The sequence below is a fragment of the Cryptomeria japonica genome, chromosome 8, assembly GCF_030272615.1.
Source record: "Cryptomeria japonica chromosome 8, Sugi_1.0, whole genome shotgun sequence".
Classification (NCBI taxonomy): Eukaryota; Viridiplantae; Streptophyta; class Pinopsida; order Cupressales; family Cupressaceae; genus Cryptomeria; species Cryptomeria japonica.
The window spans coordinates 531848463-531860615 of record NC_081412.1 but is presented as its reverse complement, the minus strand read 5'-3'; positions in this window follow the sequence as shown (position 1 = coordinate 531860615).

The window sequence follows — 12153 nt, the reverse complement described above, 5'->3', positions numbered from 1 at the left end:
AAGGGTGAGAAACAAATAAAAAAACCCATTTTTTCCTATAAAAAAAGGAGTATTACCATCAAAATGTATAGTTCATCTAACATAAATAAGATATCGTAAATTTGTTCAATTATTAAATTTAAGATATATTTTTTAATATTATGGACTATATTGTAGCATGCATGCCTCATCCCGACACAATTGACTTCACACAAATCTTTTTTTTATTAAGAACTATATATATGCAAACTCATTCTTTGAATAGAGAGATCTTGGAGACCTCTTGGTAACTTGTCAATAGATATTCTCAAACACTCTTTGTTTACATTTGTCCTTTATTTGTTTTTATCTATAAAATCATGCATCCTTTTATGGAAGATACTATACAAGCTAATTGCCCAAGAATCAACAGTCACATTCACTTCTCATATTAGGATTCAAGAATATAACTGTTGCCCTTGATGTGAGGTCAATTAATTGAGCAATTTTTTTGTTGCCTCTTTTGAAAACAATTTGAACCTTCTCAAACAACAATGCATACCCACATCAAATCCAAACAAATCTACAAATTTCCAATAGAGAGAAAATGTGGGTTGGGGGAAACAATGCATGTAAATATTGAGGAAACATTTTGTGCAAACAAATTAAAGTTTTAAGGCACAAAATACAGAGAATGAACTACAAAAGAAAATTTCTCTCATGGAACGTGCCACAAGAAATATATTTGAGCCAAAAACCAATATAAATGAGCCGACACCCTAGTAGGAAGGGCAGACCTATTTTTGACTATCAAAATGGGACAAATAATCAGTTGTTGTCTATATTTTATTCTGTCACGAATTCTTGAAAAAAAATTAAAACTATCATATTTAGTCTAGTGATCTTATACCCGGAGGTGTTAAAAACACTGGATTGCTTCATCCTTTATCTATTCATTAATAGAAGGAAAATTGGAAACACATTCTCCAAATATGCATAACTGGAGATTTTGACCTAGGGTTTGAACAACAAACTTTGCATTGACTGCACTTCCTCCTTCATGGAGGGTCCCTAGAAAAATGCTCAAGCCCACCTTTTTTTTCAGTATTTATTGATTGCATCCTTTCATTCATAAGGGATTTGGTCATAAGGGTACTTCCATGAGGGCACCACGTATGCCCCACATGGTTCTGGCTGGAACACATCTGACCAAAAATGTGGAGTTGGCCTAAAAGGTGACACAACTTTATGATTTCTCCCAATTGCAATTTCTGTAAAAAATATATTTGATGACTATAAAGAGAAATTCAATCATGTGCAAAAAAAAATACAAAATATACTAAAGGGACATACCTATAAAAGGGTCAAAGTGTAGAATGTTGATACATAAATCCAATTGGAACTCAAATTTTCTATTGCATTTTTTTTAGTCACTTCCCTTCATGTGCCTATATCATGGTCCCTCATGGATGACTAATCTAATATGACTCTTCAAGGTTACCATGTTGTCTTTTGCCCTTGATTGTGTGTTTCCATCACTTGTCGTTAGTTATTTACTCAAGAGTGAGAAAATCTAAAATTTGGCTGAATATGGGATTTGTTTGTGCTTTCCACCTTATTAAAAAAACTAATAGGTATCATCATTTAAAATTTAGAGAAGTTTGGAGAAAAAACATGTAACTTATGGTCGATCAAAGGTTTTTTGGGTAAACCTCTTGATTTTAAGAACCTTCACCCATGTCAAGAGAAGTTCCAAGAACCATCAAAATAACTAATGGGTTCCAAACTAGTTCCTTGTTGTTAACCACCAAATTTCTCTTTATGTCATGGAGATTTTTTTGTGTGTTGGTAGAGAAATTTTCTTATTACTAGAACCATTAGAACTATCAATGGTTCCTATTCCAATTCCTTAGAGTGGTAAAAGTGTTGATGAAATATGCAAAAAAATTTCTAAGCATTGGCATCGGTTGTTCCTACTATTCTTGGATCTATTGAAACTCCCAACTTAATTCTTGATCCCCCTCTTAGCATTGAATTGTTCTTGGTTAGGCTCAAATTACCAATTTGAAAAATTTGGGCAAGGTAAGAAATTTTTTTAAATTCCAACTTGTTGAAGAACTTGATGGACTATGCCCATGTTTTCAGTTTGGTGATTTTTTTATAAGAATTGCACAAATTATGAACTACAAAAATTATTTACTTAGTTCTTGCTTCCAATTCAATAGTTGATCACCGATTTATAAGATTGAGGAGAAAATAAAAAGACGAAGGTAAGGGTGCAATAAACAAAACATCATCATGAGGTAAGAGGATGAAATGAAGTAAATTAATTTTAACATTCATTGATTTTAAGTTTTCTACAATGTAACAATTTAGGGTTTGCATCAACAACTTTTTTTAGACAATTGACTATCATTTTTAATTATTAGACAATACAAGTAGATCATATCTTAATAGAGGAATATTTAGAAAGGTAGAACCATCTTAAAATTATTTCTAGAGCAGTTGCAGAAGGGTAGAGGCTATATCATACTATTATTAAAATATTATAATCATTATCAATTTCAAGTCTCGATTATCGTATGTAGAGATTTAGAAAACATGTCATTTTGGATTATTATTTTTAGCACATCTATTACTATGAATGTAACCTTTTAAATAGAGAAACTAAATGGATAACTAAGTAGATGAAGCTTCAAGCGATATTTGTTGATGCTTGATGACTATATCACATACAAAATCTTACCTTTCTTTTGTCATATCTCCCTATTTATATGACTCTGCTACCTTAAGCTAGACATCAATCTCTTTGTAAATGTTCCAGTCACTTAAACAAAATTATAAATATCACTTATTTTAGTTCTAGATGTTGTGTTTATAATATAATTATTTGTAGCAAATGGGGAAAAACATTTTTTGTGAGTCATGAAACTCATCCCACTTTACACATGTGTCCAGGGTGGTGTATTAGCTATATAGAGGTTAGATATAGCTAGTTTACTTAGTTTGATGATAGTCTTAGAGGTTGAGTTACAAGTGAGTTAGATTTAATTATAATCATTGTTTCTTATCATAAGTGATTTCAATATACCCTCTCAAGTTCAAGCTAAGATCAAAGTGTAGAAGAAAAAATGAGTAGTCTTGTTAAGTTAGTTCTAAGTCCCTCATAGTGATGTTGATGAACTGATTTCATGTTCATTTACATTGATGTGAAATCTAGTTCTAGGAAATGGAGAAGTTATTTTGAGACCTTGTCTTATGATGATTAAAAAAATAAAAAATTAAATAGCATGAAATGATGACAAATTAAAAATACACAATCCAAATTTAATTTAAATATATAAAGGGATAATAAGAGTCACCAACCTATCATTTCATAAATGTTTTTTCTTAAATAAATTACCAAATATGTATCTAAAATAGAAATAAATTTTGAGGGATACGTTATTATATACTAATATAAGTATATAAAAATCAAAGGCTTGAAGACCAAGCTTTGAAAAATATAAAAAAATCATAGGATTATTATAAAATACAAAATAAATAGAGACATGTCATATACTCCAACAAATGTCTTATGCCATTATATATTGACCAAACACAGACCAAACAATAATCCATTGAATTATAAGAACCACTAAAAATGAATAGAAATTACCTACATATAGGCCCTCTTGAAATGGAAATGCTAATATTGATTATTTATATGATTAAATTTGATCCAAGTTCTCATTTTCTTGTCATTGAAAAAATGCCACTATCTTTTGTGGATTCTATACTATTTCAAAAGTGGATTTAATTTTTTTTAATTTTCTTATTGAAATGAGATAATTCTCTACAATAAGTTCTATTACATGACCATAGATATAAGTTGGGTTAATCGAAAAGAAATAAATATAAACAAGCATACCATGTATAACAAATTAACATTCTCTCTAGTATCACATAGGTAGAGAATAGACCTCGTAACCTCATACCTACCACGAAAAGCTCTTCTGCACTGAGCCAAGTACCCCAATAGAAATTACAATTTAAATACATACATGTATGCCCTGTTAAAATGGTAACACTAATATAATTATCTATATGATTGAATTTATCCTTCTCATTTTTTTACCTATTACAAAAGATGAAATTGAAAAATAAGAAATAAAAAATTAAAAAATTGCCAATATCTTTTGTGGATTCTATATACTATTTCAAGTCATTTTTTAAAATTATTTTTTATAATTACTTGTTAAAATGAGATAATTCTAGTCATGTTTCATGACATGACCATAAATATAACTTGAATTGAATATAAACAAATATACCATGTATAACATATTAACATTCTCTCTAGTATCACATAGATAGAGTCTAGACCTTGTAACCTCATACCTACTAGAGCTACCACAAAAAGCTCTTATTAATTGTGCCAAGTTCCCCACTCTAAAAAAACAACTCTATAAAAATAAATAAATAAATATTCTTTTATCACATAGGTAGAAACTAGACCTCGTAAGCTTGTACCCTTTTATGGATTCTATATACTATTTCAAGTAGATTTGTTTTTTCAAATTCCTTTTTAAAATCAGATAATTTTGGTCATGTTTTATGACATAAACATAAATATAACTTGAATTACATATAAGCAAAAATATCCTGCATAAAATATTAATATTCTCTCTTCTCTCTAGTATCACGTAGATAGAGACTAGACCTCGTAACCTCATACCTACCACAAAAGGCTCTTACCATCTGAATCAAGTGCTCTACTCTCAAAAGTTACTCTATAAAAATAAATAAATAAATAAATGTTCTTTAATATCCCATAAGTAAAGACTAGACCTCGTAAGTGTTGGGAAAATGGTGTCTCAACCTTGCATTTACATGAGGTTACTATTTATAGTAAGTTTTCATTTGAGCATGAAATGGTGCGAAATTCTCCTCGAAGCTTCTAGTTGGCTTGATAAGCATTCCGGTAAGGTTACGTTGCAAGATCACAACTAGTTTTGAAGATAACAAATTTTCCATTTGAAGGGATCCAATGAAAGGTTTAAATTTGATTTTGAGGACTTTAGAGGCCATGAAACACCCTAAAAAGTGGGCATAAATAGTGTAGGGATTTATGAGGAAATAGAGAACTTCGTGAGCTTTCCGACGCTTCAAACGGTTTGTCAATAGGACACATGGTTCTCAAGTTATGGCCTCCGGAAGTTTGTACACTTGAAATAGGAAATATAAAATACATCATACACATAAATGAGCTGTAAAAGGGAGGGACACATGTTGATGTATTTTTTAACATGTCATAGATCATCTAGAAGGGAGATAAGGTTGGCTACATCTTATTGGGTGGTTTTAGCCCATAGTTTTGTAATACTGTTTGATGGTTTCTTGTATTGTATCTCCTACATATGAGGTGCGTGAGATAGAGGTTGTGTGTAAGAGTCTTTGGCTATTGAGTTACCTCTGAATCTCTGATTAGTAGTACTCCTCTGAAGAGCTTGCGCTGCAAGTATATTTTAATCTGTTTTGACTGCTGAATAATATATTGGGCAACTTTTGGAGTGTGGGGTTTTTCTCCCGTATGAGTTTTCCCCACGTAAATCACTGAAATGTGGTATGAATGTTATTTATGAGTATTTATGTTAAGTTTTTATGGTTGTGACGATCTGTAAAAGTTTTTGCATTACCCTCCTCTCAAGCTTAGTCTAGGAAGTTCTTCCGCTACTTAACTTCCTTACAAGTGGTATCAGAGCTTGATCACCTTTGGTTTCAGTTGTGGGTAGTTGGGTTTTTTTGAACTAATCCAAATTTGAGTGGGAGCTTGTGCAAAAGACACTTTTGATCTTGTTATAGGAATATTTTAGATGGCAAGTTCGTCAGGGAAAATATAGGTAGAGAAATTTAATGGAAAAAATTTTGAGATGTGGAAGCTGAAGATGGAAGATCTTCTAATAGATCAAGATCTATGAGATATTGTTGATGCAAATGTCTAAAGGCCCTCAGATCCTACTGCAACGGCTCAGTATGATGTTATTGACAGATTCTGTTCTCATCAACGTCCATGAAGAAAACACTGCAAAGAAGCTATGGACTAAGCTTGGTGAAATGTACCAAGCGAAATATTTATTAACTTAGATTTTATTGAGGAAGAAATTGTATTCCTTGAAGATAGAAGAGGGTGGATGAATTGCAGAACACCTAGAAGCATACAATATTTTGGTGTCTCAATTAGTATATGTCATTGTTAAGATGAACGAAGAGGAGAAATGCTAGATATTTCTTTATTCTTTGCCTAATTTATGGGATTCTCTTGTTATGGATATTGGTAGTAATTCTATTGTTTTGAAGACTGAAGATGTGGTGGGTGCCCTACTTAGTGAATAAATATGAAGCAAGGTATCCCTCAGTTCAAAGGAAGCCCTAACTATTTGTGGAAGACCTAAGGAGAAAGGCAAGACGAATGAGAAGCATGATAAGTCCAAATTGAGAGGGAGATCAAAATCTCCTAGAAATTCTAAAGTCATTTGTTGGAATTGCGGTAAACCAGGTCACATCCCTAAGGATTGCAAAAAAGAAAAGAAGAAGAAAAAGAAAAAGGTCAATTCTAATTCTGAGTCAGAGAAGGAAGATGGTGATGCATTTATTGCAGCTTTGGTGACTCATGCATGTAATTATGCCTGGTTAATTAACTTAGGTGCATCTTTTCATATGACTGCGAATAGAGATTGGTTTTATAAATATGAAGAATTTAATGGAGGTAAGGTGTACTTGAGTGATGATTCACATTTAGACATTGTTGGTCTAGTTAGAATCAGGTTTTCTGATGGTAGAATAAAAAGGCTTAATGGTGTGCTGCATATCCCTGGTTTAAAATGAACTCTATTATCTGTGAGCAAATTGATAGATGCAGGTATGCAGATAGTATTTTATGAAGCAGGATGTAAGATGACTAACGGTGCTATGGTAATTTCTAGAGGTGTCAGGTTCAACATTTTGTATAAGCTAGATGCATACATTGTTGAATGCAATAGCACTTTTGTAAATAGTAAATCTATGGAAGATTTGAGGGTTTCACCTTCAGTAGATGGAAATGGATTTTGGGTACCTAAGGGTGCTCTTTCTTCTAAAGAAAAGTTACCTGCAAAGAAGAATATGTTATGGCACCAAAGGCTTGGCCACATTGGAGAAAAGGGTTTAAGCACCTTGAAAAATAAAAACCTTGTTGAAGGTTTGAATGATTGTAATCTTGACTTTTCTTTTGGTGAGCATTGCATTTATAGAAAACAAAACTGCGTACAGTTTTACTCGAGTTCTCATAAAACTTGTGGTGTTTTGGATCTTATTGATTTTGATGTGTTTGGTCTTGCAGATTTTCCTTCGATTGGAAAATCCACATATTATGTTTCATTTATTGATGATTTTAGTAGAAGTACATGGGTATATTTTCTAAAGAGTAAATATGAATTTTTTAGTCGATTTAAAAAATTTAAAGCAATGGTTGAGTTGCAGACTGGAAAGAAAGTTAAATGTTAGAGGACTGATAATGGTGGCAAATTTTCTATAATGATTTTGATAGATTATGTAAAGATTATGGCATTAACAGATAGAAGACAACTTCGTATTCTCCAAAACATAATGGAGTTGTAGGAAAAATGAATAGAACATTGTTGGAGAAGGCTAGGAGTATGCAGAATGGTGTTGGTCTAGAACAAAAGTTTTGGGCTGAAGTTGTTGCCACTACTTGCTACCTAATTAATAGGTCTCCTACATTAGCTCTTGTTGATAAAATGCCTATGAAAGCATGGTTGAGTCACAAGCCTTCATTGAGACATCTTAGAGTAATTAGTTGCAAGGCATATGCAAATGTGCCAAAGGAGAAGCAGACAAAGTTGGAGAACAAGGTTGTGAAATGTATCTTCATCGGGTACAATTATGGTGTGAAAGGATGCAAGCTTTGGGAACCTGTTGTGGAAAAGGTAATTCATAGTAGAAGTGTTATTTTTAGAGAGATTAAGTCTCCTTATGTTACATTGCAGCCAGAACAGACCAAAAAGGAAGATGCGATTCAATTCTCTTCTACACCTGAGAGAGTTGAATCGAGACCTCTAGATAGACAAGAAGTTGAGGAGAGCTCGTGTAGCTCTGAATCTTCAAAAGAGGAGGAAGAACCTCCCACATAGTTTATTCAAAGGTCTACAAGACATAGATAACCACCTAAAAGGTATTCACTCGATGATTGGAGATGTATTTTTGCTTTGAATACTAATGTGGATGAACTAAAATCTGTACAAGAGGCATTAGGTATGAATGATGTAGAATCCTGGAAAATTTCTATGGAAGAAGAAATGACAGGTTCGAAAAAGAATGATACATGGGATCTTGTGCCATTGTTTGAAGGACGAGAGTTTGTTGGTTGCAAATGGGTGTTCAAGAAAAAGATTGGTTCAGATGGAAGGATTGAGAAGTATAAAGCAAGGTTGTTTTCAAAAGGTTACTCTCAGGTTTGGGGTGTTGATTATGGTGAGATATGGATGTGAAAACTTCTTTCCTTCATGGTGATTTGGAGGAGGATATTTATATGACACAAATAGAGCACAATGTTGTGAAAGGTAAAAGTAATTTGGTCTATAAATTAAAGAAATCCCTATATGACCTCAAACATAGTCCTAGGATGTGGTACCAAAAATTTGATACATATGTGTTGAGTTTGGGATTTGAGAATTCTAAATCAGATAACTGTGTTTATTATAAATCTGATGGTTATAATTTCTTGTACATTGAATTGTATGTTGATGATATGTTATTCATTGGTAAAGGAAAATGTATGATTTCAGAACTAAAGTCTCAACTTGTTGTTAAATTTGAAATGAAAGATATTGGTGCAGTGAAACACATTCTTTGTATGGAAATTAGAAGAGATAGAGTGAACAGAAAGCTATGGCTAGGCTAGAGTAAGTATGTGAATTCAGTGTTACACAGGTTCAATATGCAAGATTGTAGACCATTATGTTTTCCTTTTATAGTTGGAACACAATTATCTGTTGTAGATTGTCCTACATCCCTGTCAGAGATGGAAGACCTGAGAAGAGTTCCTTACCAATGTACAAGTGGAAGCTTGATGTATGCTATGGTTTGTACTAGACCAGACATTCCCCAACTAGTGGGTGTTCTGTCTAGATATATGTCCATTCTTGGTAGAGTTCATTGCAATGCAGTCAAAAGAGTCTTCATATATTTGAAAAGTACCTTAGAGTATTCCTTGTGTTATCATGGTAATTCAGTTGGAGACATGATTTCCCTTGATATTCATGGTTATGTGGATTCAAAATAGGTAAGTGATATTGATAGCAGAAGATCCACAAGTGATTATGTGTCTATTTTAATTGGTGGTGCAATTAGTTGGATGAGTAAGTGACATGATGTGGTTGTTTTGTCCACTACTGAAGTAGCACATATGACATCTACTCATGCTTGTAAAGAGGCCATTTTTCTTAAGAGATTGTGTTTAGAGATTGGAATAAAACAAGGAGTTGTGAGAGTTTATTGTGACAATCAGAGTGTGATATGCCTATCTAAGAACCCGACATTTCATGCCCAGACCAAACACATTGATGTTCAGTATCATTTTGTCAGAGATATGGTCAAAGATGGCAGGGGAAGTTGGTTAAGGTAGAAACTTTGATGAATGTTACAAATTGTTTAACTAAGGTTGTGAGCACAAATAATTTCATATGGTGCTCAGAGTCTATGGGCCTCATGGCCCCTAAAAATTGATTCATTGTTTTGATACTCCCTTTTCTATTGCAAGGTGTTTGACAAGTGGGAGATTTGTTGGGAAAATGGTGTCTAGACCTTGCATTTACATGAGGTTATTATTTATAGTAAGTTTTTAGTTGAGCATGAAATGGTGTGAAATTTTACCCAAATCTTCTGGTTGGCTAGATAAGCATTCCATTAAAGTTACGTCGCAGGATCACAACTAGTTTTGAAGATATTAAATTTTCTATTTTGGAGGGGTCCAATGAAAGGTTTAAATTTGATTTTGAGGAATTTAGAGGCCCCAAAACGCCTTGAAAAGTGGTTGTAAGTGGTGTAGCAATTTATTAAGCAATAGAGAACTTCGTGAGCTTTCTGGTGCTTCAAACAGTTTATCAATAGGAGACACAGTTCTCAAGTTACGACCTTTGGAAGTTTGTACTCCTGAAATAGGAAATATAAAATACATCAGACACATAAATGAGTTGTAAAAGGGAGGGACACGTGTTGATGTGTGTTTTAATATGTCACAGGGCATCTAGAAGGGAGATAAGGTCAGCTACACCTTATTGGGTGCTTTTAGCCCATGGTTTTGTAATACCGTTTGACGGTTTCTTGTATTGTATCTCCTATATATGAGGTGCTTGAATTAGAGGTTGTGTGTAAGAGTCTTATGGCTATTGAGTTACCTCTAAATCTATGATTAGTGGTACTCTTGTGAAGAGATTTCTCTATAAGTATATTGTAATCTATTTTAATTGCTAAATAATATATTGACTAGCTTTTGGAGAGAGGGGTTTTGCTCCCGTAAGGGTTTTCCCCACGTAAATCACTATGTTGTGGTTTGAATGTTATTTATGAGTATTTATATTAAGTTTTTGTAATTGTTGTGATGATCTGTAATTTTTTTTGCATTACCCTCCTCTCAAGGTTATTGTAGAAAGTTGTTCCACTACTTAACTTCCTTACAAGTGGTATTAGAGCTTGATCACCTTTGGTTTCAGTTGTGGCTTGTTGGGTTTTTTTGAACTAATCCAGATTTGAGTGGGAGCTTGTGCAAAAGATACTTTTGATCTTGTTGTAGGAATTTTTAGATGGCAAGTTCGTTAGGGAAAATAGAGATGGAGAAATTTAATGGAACAAATTTTGAGATGTGGAAGTTGAAGATGGAAGATTTGCTAATTGATCAAGATCTATGGGATGTTGTTCATGCGAATGTCCAAAGGGCCTCAGATCCTACTACGATGGCTTCGGTATGATGTTATGGACTAAAAATAAAAGGGTCTAATCAGACTTTTTCCTAGTAGACTCTGTTCTGATCAATGTCCATGAAGAAAACACTGCAAAGAAGCTATAGACTAAGCTTGGTGAAATGCATCAAGCGAAATATTTATTAAATAAGATTTTTTTGAGGAAGATATTATATTCCTTGAATATGGAAGAGGGTGGACAAATTGCAGAATACCTGGAAGCATACAATATGTTGGTGACTCAATTAGTATATGTTAGTGTTAAGATGAACAACGAGGAGAAATGATAGATCTTTCTTTGTTCTTTGACTGATTCGTGGGATTCTCTTGTTATGGATATGGATAGTACTTCTATTGTTTTCAAGACTGAAGATGTGGTGGGTGCCCTACTTGGTAAAGAAATGCGGAGTAAGGCATCCCTCAGTTCAAAGGAATCTCTAAATGTTTGTGGAAGAGTGAAGCAGTCATCGGTGAGGAGGGACCTCAAGGAGATCAGTCTGTACCGGTCAACAAGAGTAAACACAACGGAAACACACATATATGATAGAGGAAATGCATAACAAATAGTTATATTACATGAAATTTGATTACATCCAACTGGTAACAACCGGGTTACAAGATACCGACACGTAGGCCTGGTAGAATAGGTCACAACCAAGACCTTGAATCAAAAGATCTATCTTCTAGGAACCATCTATCTATCTGATATTCTGATAGATTCTCCTTGATTACATTCTAAATCATGATTAAAAATATATATCGATCCAAAGGATCTAGTCAGCCCAAAAGGGATCAAAAGCCGAAGAACAAGACCTAACGTGCAAAATGAACAAGGTTGGCCTCCGCCAAGAGATTTCTTTGGAAAATCCAAAGGATGAAATGTAGAAGGTTGACCACACACTAAGAAACATCAAGATCAATGCTCAAGGCTTTGCAAGATTCGAAATGGGTTCTGGTAGATCACAAGAATAGGTCTCAGGCAACCAGTAACAAGAAATTGTCATGGAAACCGGTAGTGATATCTTGCCGAAAAGTGATCCAAATGAGATGTGGTCTGAAAGAAAGAAAGATGATCAATTCTTCAAGTAAAATCCAAATCCATAGGACCTGGTGAGACAAAATCATGACACATAGAAAGAAAACTGAAACTGCAAACAAAACAGAAAGGAAAATGTTTTTGGTTGATGCAAGATTGTTG